The sequence below is a fragment of the Chiloscyllium punctatum genome, chromosome 30, assembly GCF_047496795.1.
Source record: "Chiloscyllium punctatum isolate Juve2018m chromosome 30, sChiPun1.3, whole genome shotgun sequence".
NCBI lineage: Eukaryota > Metazoa > Chordata > Chondrichthyes > Orectolobiformes > Hemiscylliidae > Chiloscyllium > Chiloscyllium punctatum.
Genome location: NC_092768.1, coordinates 62,893,267 through 62,900,678, shown reverse-complemented (window position 1 = coordinate 62,900,678; position 7,412 = coordinate 62,893,267). Strand labels below are relative to the sequence as shown.

General features: G+C 43.2%; 1 non-coding gene across 1 annotated transcript; it reads left to right on the top strand.

The window, feature by feature from the left end:
- The first annotated feature begins 7,118 nt into the window (after positions 1-7,118).
- On the top strand, positions 7,119-7,192 carry trnak-uuu (transfer RNA lysine (anticodon UUU)). Its single transcript has one exon. It is a non-coding gene; the product is annotated as a tRNA-Lys (tRNA).
- Positions 7,193-7,412: the final 220 nt, after the last annotated feature.

The window sequence follows — 7,412 nt, the reverse complement described above, 5'->3', positions numbered from 1 at the left end:
TTATGAATGCTTTCCTGCTGGAACAATTCAAAGTTCAGAAAGCCTGTTTTGCAAACCAGGCCTGTAATTTGATTAGACTTGAGAAACTCGAGTTCTTCATCAGAAATGCTCCACATTTAAAAGATTATCTCTGTTTCTCTTTCCAGATACACTGCTCGACACATCGGGTTTCTGCAGTTGTTATGGAACGCCCTGAGCAGAAGTGCTGCTTTTCATTAGATTCCTTTAATCCCTTGTCCTCTGTTCTCTGACTCTGCTCATTGGCAACACTTTCTCCTGTTCGTCAGAGTGCTCATTCCCCACTGCTCCCTCTCCCATCATTACAAACAACCGCATGAAATTGCCACTTAACCATTTTTGTTCCAAAGTGAACCTCACCAGCCTAGGAACTCTCTCCACCAAATAGGACTTTTCATCCCGGGACATGGTGCAAGCCAGAGGATTGTGAAGAGATACTGTGAAAATATTGTCAGTTGGCAGTTCGAAAAATGTTTAGGAAGCAAACCATATAATTTAGGCTCCAGCTTTGCAAATCTTGAGAAACTCTTTGGGAAATGGAATCAGAGGAGATTGAAGAAGTGTAAATTGTCAGTCCGAGTAGAGGAAGGGACATTGACTCTGATGTTCAAGGCACAGGAACTGATCTGAGACATTGAAAGAATTCTCGCTTCCGTACGTGAGGAATACAAACTTCATCTGGACTGTGGGACAATGAAAAACTCTGGAACACTCAAGACAATGTCCAAATATTGACTAAGATCACTACAGTAGGATTACAATAGATGGGTCAGTTTTTGTCCAGTGTGTGCGGGAGGGCTTCCTGACACAGTACGTAGACATGCCTTCAAGGGAAGAAGCCACTTTGGATTTAGTACTGGGTAACGAGCCTGGCCAGGTTTTAGATTTGGAAGTAGGTGAGCACTGTGGAGACAGCGATCACAATTCTCTCAGGTTTACTTTCGTGATGGAAAGGGATAGGTGTACTCCACGGAGCAAGAGTTCCAGCTGGTGGAAGGGAAATTACGATGCAAAGAGGTAAGATTTAGGAAGCGTAGAGTGGGGTAGGAAACTGTCGGGGGTGAGCACATTAAAAATGTGGAGCTTATTCAAGGAAAAGCTCCTGTGTGTCCTAGATTTGTATGTACCTGTCAGGCAGGGAGGAAGATATAGAACGCGTGAGCCGTGGTTTACTAAGGAAGTGGAATCCCTAGTCAAGAAGAACATGAAGTCTTATGTTAGGACAAAACGTGAAAACTCAGTTAGAGCGCTCGAGGCTTCTACCAATATCAGGAAAAACCTAAAAAGAGAGCTGAGAAGAGGTGAAGAAGACATGAGACGTTGTTGGCAGATAGGATCAGGGTTACCCCTCAGGCTTTCCATTGGTATGTCAGCAATTAAAGTATGACGAGAGTTAAATTTGGGACAATCAAGGATAATATTGGGAAGTTTTGTGTGGATTCAGAGGAGATAGAGGAAGCACTAAATAAATATTTTTCGACAGTGTTCGCAATAGAAAATGAAAATGTTGGCGACGACGATACATAGATACTTGCGTCTAGTGTAGTAGATTCTGAGGTTCACAAGGATTAGGTGATAGAATTACTGAAGAGTGTGAAACCAGACAAGTTCCCTGGGCCGGATGGGATCGGTCCTCGGATCCCCTGGGAAGCAAGGGAAGAGATTGATGAGCCTTTGGAATTGATCGTCAAATCATCGTTGTCTAGAGGAATAGTGCCTGTGGAATAGAGCATAGCTTATGTTTTTCCCTTGATCAAAAAGTTTAGTAGAGACACCCCTGGTAATTACAGACCAGTGAGTCTCACTGCAGTTGTTGGAAACGTGTTGGAAAAGGTTATTATAGATAGGATTTATAACCATATCGAAAAGAATAATCTTATCAGGGACGTTCAGCACGGTTTTTTGAAGGGTAGGCCTTGCCTAACGAATATTATTGACATTTTTGACAAAGTGACCAAACAGTTAGATGACAGTAACCCGGTTGATGTGGTGTATATGGGTTTCAGCAAGTTGTTCGATAGGTTTCCCCACAATAGGCTATGATACAAAATGTGGAGGAATGGAACTGTGGGAGAGATTGCAGCTTTGATCAGTAATTGGCTTGCCAATAGAAAACGGTGTTGTAGTTGTTGGAACATGTTCTTCTTGGTGTCCAGGTCTTGGCGGCATACCACAAGGGTCGGTGTTACGTCCACTGCTGTTACATGAGATCTAACCTTGCCAATCAGTCTCCCATGGGGAACATTATTGAACGCCTTACTGAAGTCCATATAGATCACATTTACTGCTCTGCCCTCATCAATCCTCGTTGTTACTTCTTCAAAAAACTCAATCAAGTTTGTGAGACAAGATTTCCCACGCACAAAGCCATGTTAACAATCCCGAATCAGCCCTTGCCTTTCCAAATACATGTACATTCTGTTCCTCAGGATTCCCTCCAATAATTGGAGTATTCTTGGCAGATGCAGTTTCATGTAGGGAATGCGAGGTCATATACTTTGTTGGGAAGAATCAAAAGACACACTAGTGTTAAAATCGATAGAAATGTAAAAGAAGTGCGGTGCAGAGGAGTCTCAGTGTTCTTATACATGAAACGAACAAAGCTTAATCACATATTTATTTCTTGCTGGCAAAAAAAAGGCTTTTCTAATGCTCACAATTAAAGAGATGGTTTCCAAGAAAATATGAAAATTAAGTCACCAGTAGAGTAATCAATTACCAAGATATCCCTCCTGATGTTTGATGGGACATGTGGGATTTTTTTTAAATTTTGGTTCTCCAAACGTTTTTCCAATGGAACCGAGAGTTTTAGATGGGAAGTGAAGGTCACCCATGACTATTGCCATTTTTGTCACTCACACGCATTTCTTCCCCTTGTACGATTTATTTTGCTTTGTGGTTACTGCGAGTGGGCTTGTAAACTGCACATGCCTGTGAGTTCATTCCTCACTGTTCCTCAACTCCAGCCAAACAGACTTTACATCCTTATTTCCTGAATCAAGGTAATCTCTAAACATTGCATAAATGTCATAAAAACTTCGGTATTTCACACGCCTCTGTAAATCACCTTTCAAGATTAATTGATCCTTTACTGTATTACAGTTGTGCATAAGAAGAGAAGAATACAATAGAGAATGGTGGACCTCCGCTTCACACACCCGTTATTGAACCGAAAATGCAGATTACTGCCCATAATACGATCGTGGAAGCATGTGCCGAACCCTCAGGAAACACAGAATAAGTGCAGTGCCACAGGGCATGTCAGGGACAGCACCAGAAGGACAACAGAAATGCTGCTCTAAGCTCCTATTTTGGATGTATTTCTCAATGAGCAATAGAGTGTGACATGTGTTCCATCAGGTGTTACCTCACATAAGGAAGTAACCAGTGCTGCAGACGGTCATATCATCCGAATTCCAAGCCCTGGAATCAGAGATATTCAATATTCTGTGCATAACTGCAAGGAACAGCTGTCCAAGGCGTTTACAGTCCAGGTGAAATTATGAATGCAGCTCTCTAGTTGTCAGCCTCTTTCTCCTATGTCGTGTTTCGTGCAGTCTCTGCGTGGAATCTCGTCAACCACGTTTGACCTGCACATGATGGGTATTGGGCCTTGGTTCCTCATGAGTTGTTGTCTGAGTGAGGCTGACATAAGTCATAAGTCCGAGCGTTCGGAGGAGTCTGGATATCGTTTTCCAGAATTTGCTTTTATCACAGGGAAGCATGATTTAAAAATTACCTCATAGCAAATCGTCGTTGCGAACTTTGTGTGCCATGCAGTTGCGAATGAAGGTGGGTGGATATTGGTTCTTGGCAAAGAATTTGTGTGGGCGTCAGTCCAGCAGTCCCGAGTAGCATTACGTACAAACGGCAAGGGCCACACATTCGACTAGAATAGCACAACAATAATAGGACAGGGCAAGCAGAAGATAGCCAGACAATTCCTTGAAGCAGGGCACTCATCCACGGATTCCATCCGTTGGACCCAATCTGCAATCCCAACAAATGGAAGCAGCGGGAATGAAACCAAATGAATTCGTACCAAAACATGGGAGCAGCGCTTCACAGGAACCTCTGCAGCGCTGAGAATGTCACCCAGAAAGGGAGGAAAAGTCTGCAAACCATCTTCCTAGCGTCACCGAACCTTTCAACAAGAACTCCAGAAGCATCCGAACTTCACATCTTTCTGCTCCAAAACAGTCCACTTTTCAACAACAGAGAATTGCACACTGAACTACCGCGTGTAAGATGAGAATCGCAGCCCCTACACGACCAAGGGCGGCAGTAAGAGCGAGGAGAAACAGCTGCCACTGTCATTCCACAGCTACAAACGCTCTCTTTGAAAGGTACATTATCGTATGAATGTCAGGACAGCAGTAGAATATGGGAACAAAACAGCCTGCGCTGTGTATTCATATTCTGGACAGTGTGAGTTGTTCACAGTTTTCCCTGAAAGTGAGTGGACGTCGTTATTTCACCGCTGTTGTGAAGCCAGATCCTGCACTGAATCTGCTCCCTCGTTTTTTGTTGGTGTGGCTAACAGGTGGGCAATCGCAACGTGAAACTTTGTTATATTTCTCTCATTTCCTTCATTACTGTCCTGGTGAGGGAGGCTGGAGATTGGCTCGCTCGATCAGATGGAGGCACCAGCGCATTGTTGACCTAATTTAATCGAGAATATAATTGGTAATATTCACTTTGCATGGTACATTTTTCTGTTTTGTTGAATGTTACTTGAACTCTTTCTGTTACTTGGCAATGCACTAAATCTCCGGAATGTCAGGAAGCTCCGTTTGGAATTGCTTCGGTGTTATTTGTGCGAGCAGTTCTTGACATACACGACTTGCACTGCCCCACAGACAGAAGTAATGAGTTTGCGTGTCTGATAATGACTCTTGCCTTTTGAGTTTTGCACCTGGTCCACGTTAAGAGCTGTCAGTTTTTGGATTCACTGGAGAGTTGAGGGATTAACACGATTTGAGAGGTTCTTTTTGAGTCAACGAAATTATTTGATGGAGAACTTGAGAATGTATCAAGGAGAATGGCCATTGTCTGTAAATGTCTGGAAAACATTCCTCTCTGTGTCATTTCAAAACATTATGCCTCATGAAAAAAATAAAATTCAAACACGCTGACTTAGTAACAAACAGCATGCGTTTTTGCAAGTGGTCTATTCAAACTGTTGTCAGGTACTGGAGTGTCACAGAACTGCCGAGCACAGAAGCAAACCTTCCTATCCACCTTGCACCTGTTGAACAGATGACCGGAACGAATCTAAACATATTTGCCAATATTTGTCCCTTATCTCTCCGAACAATTCCTGTCTGCATACCCATTTAGATGCCTTTGAAGTGTTGTGAGTGCACCAAACTCTGCCACTAAATGTGGCAATTTATTCCACACGCACAAAAATGTCTGAATTAAAAACAAGTGTCGCTCACATCCCTTTCAAATTGTACTGCTCTCACATTAAACCTATGCTATCTCACTTTAAACTCACGTGACTTCTGAAAAAGTGTAGATTGACGATGTTCTCTGCTCGTCTACCTCATAATTTTGTAAACTTTTCCAAGGACATCCCTCAGGCCTGAAGCTCCGGGGAAAACTGTCGAAGAATATTCAGCTTCTCAATAACGTCCACACCGTGCAAACCTTTCAAATCGTTGTAAATATTTTTTTTTAAATTATGCTAAGGTATTCATAGAAAGTGCCAGGGGAAATTGCCTGAAGTGAAGCGATGCTGAAACATTAGCCTTGACAAGTTTGGTGATTAGTTATTGTCAGGGGGCGTCGCCGAGTGGTTTCATGTTGGTAAAAACAATGAATGCAGATGCTGGAGACCAGATTCAGGATTAGTGGTGCTGAAGAGCGCAGCAGTACAGGCAGCATCCGAGGAGCAGTAAAAACGACGTTTCGGGCGAAACCCTGTATGAAGGGCTTTTGCCTGAAACGTCGATTTGTACTGCTCACCAGATGCTGCCTGAACTGCTGTGCTCTTCCAGCACCACTAATCCAGAGTGGTGTAATGTGCTGGGTTTAGAATCCAGTCTCTATTGCGTCGTGGGTTTGAAACCCAACTTTGCAATAGAACCGCTGCAGGCAGCTTATTATGACAGAACTACACAGGTCCTGATATTGCTTTGTGGGGGTGTTTGTTAATCCTCTGGTCTCTCACCCTCTCTGCGATAAACACGGGAACATGAGCAACTGATTCTTAAAATAATGAGAACTACTACTGTCCACATCCTCTCGATCACTGTGCGTTTGGATGTGTACATGCACAACTTTGCTGCCAGTTGCTGTGTCTCAAATGATCAGAGCATTTTGCTGAAATGTTGGTTGTCCAAGCCCAAACAGAGCACAGAGCCTCAAATATTTCACATCAAGTATTGAGATCGACCATGTACTGACAATACAACCACGAGAACTCATCCATGATTGACCCTGAGTCCGCAATGAGTGAGACGGTCACGTGCAGCAAAATGTGACCCCACTCTCTACAAGCCCCTGCTGCCAACAGAAAGGGGCCACTGCAGTTTCAATCAGTGGCTTCCTGCCCAGCCCTGGACACAGCTCATGGAAACTCCTTCCTCAGGAACGGCTGTTACCGTGTGAAAGGGTAAAACATTCTAATTCAAACTGGAAATGGCTTCAGAAGATTGTTCCTGTTTTTAAAACATTTTATAATCAGAATTCCTTTCTCGAATATTAGAAGTGGTAAACTTTGTAGGCAGGTAGAACAAAGAAAGTGTTGATTGTGAGGACTCAGTCTCTTCAGCAGGTGGGATTCCCTACACTCTAATCAGAAATGATTTGGTTTCCTGAGGTATTTTCCCGATTGATTTGCAGTCTGCCAGAGTGTCTAGGAATCACTTTGGCGACCTAAGGATCAGGGTCAAAATATGAAAATATTAACAGAGAATAGTAAATCCCGGGGCAAGGCCTAAATGGATTGTAATGGTCTGAAGGAATAAATCTGAGAATTGAACGACTTGGATAATGTTATTTGCAATGGGGAGGAACGAACGAGATTTTTGAAAATTGCCGTGTCAGCTGAATTAAAGTCAATATGAAATGATAAATTAACGAACACCAATCCTGCCCTGGTACGCTCAGTCGGTAGAGCTTGAGACCTTTAATCTCAATGGTGTGGGGTCGAGACCCACGCAGGGCGCTGTTGTTTGTTAATAGGTTTGCTACTCTCTAGTAATGTTACAAAAGCGAATTCGCTCGAAGAGGCAGGTTTTGTTGACACATTCTTTTCCTCTGTTTTTGATCATCTCTTGGTTTCTGAGTGAATACTGTCTCCACTGTACTGCAGGTGCAAGAGACAAGGTTATCAGTTCAGCCGAATATGCTATAAATGATGTCCCTTCCAAAACGTGAGGTTCCAT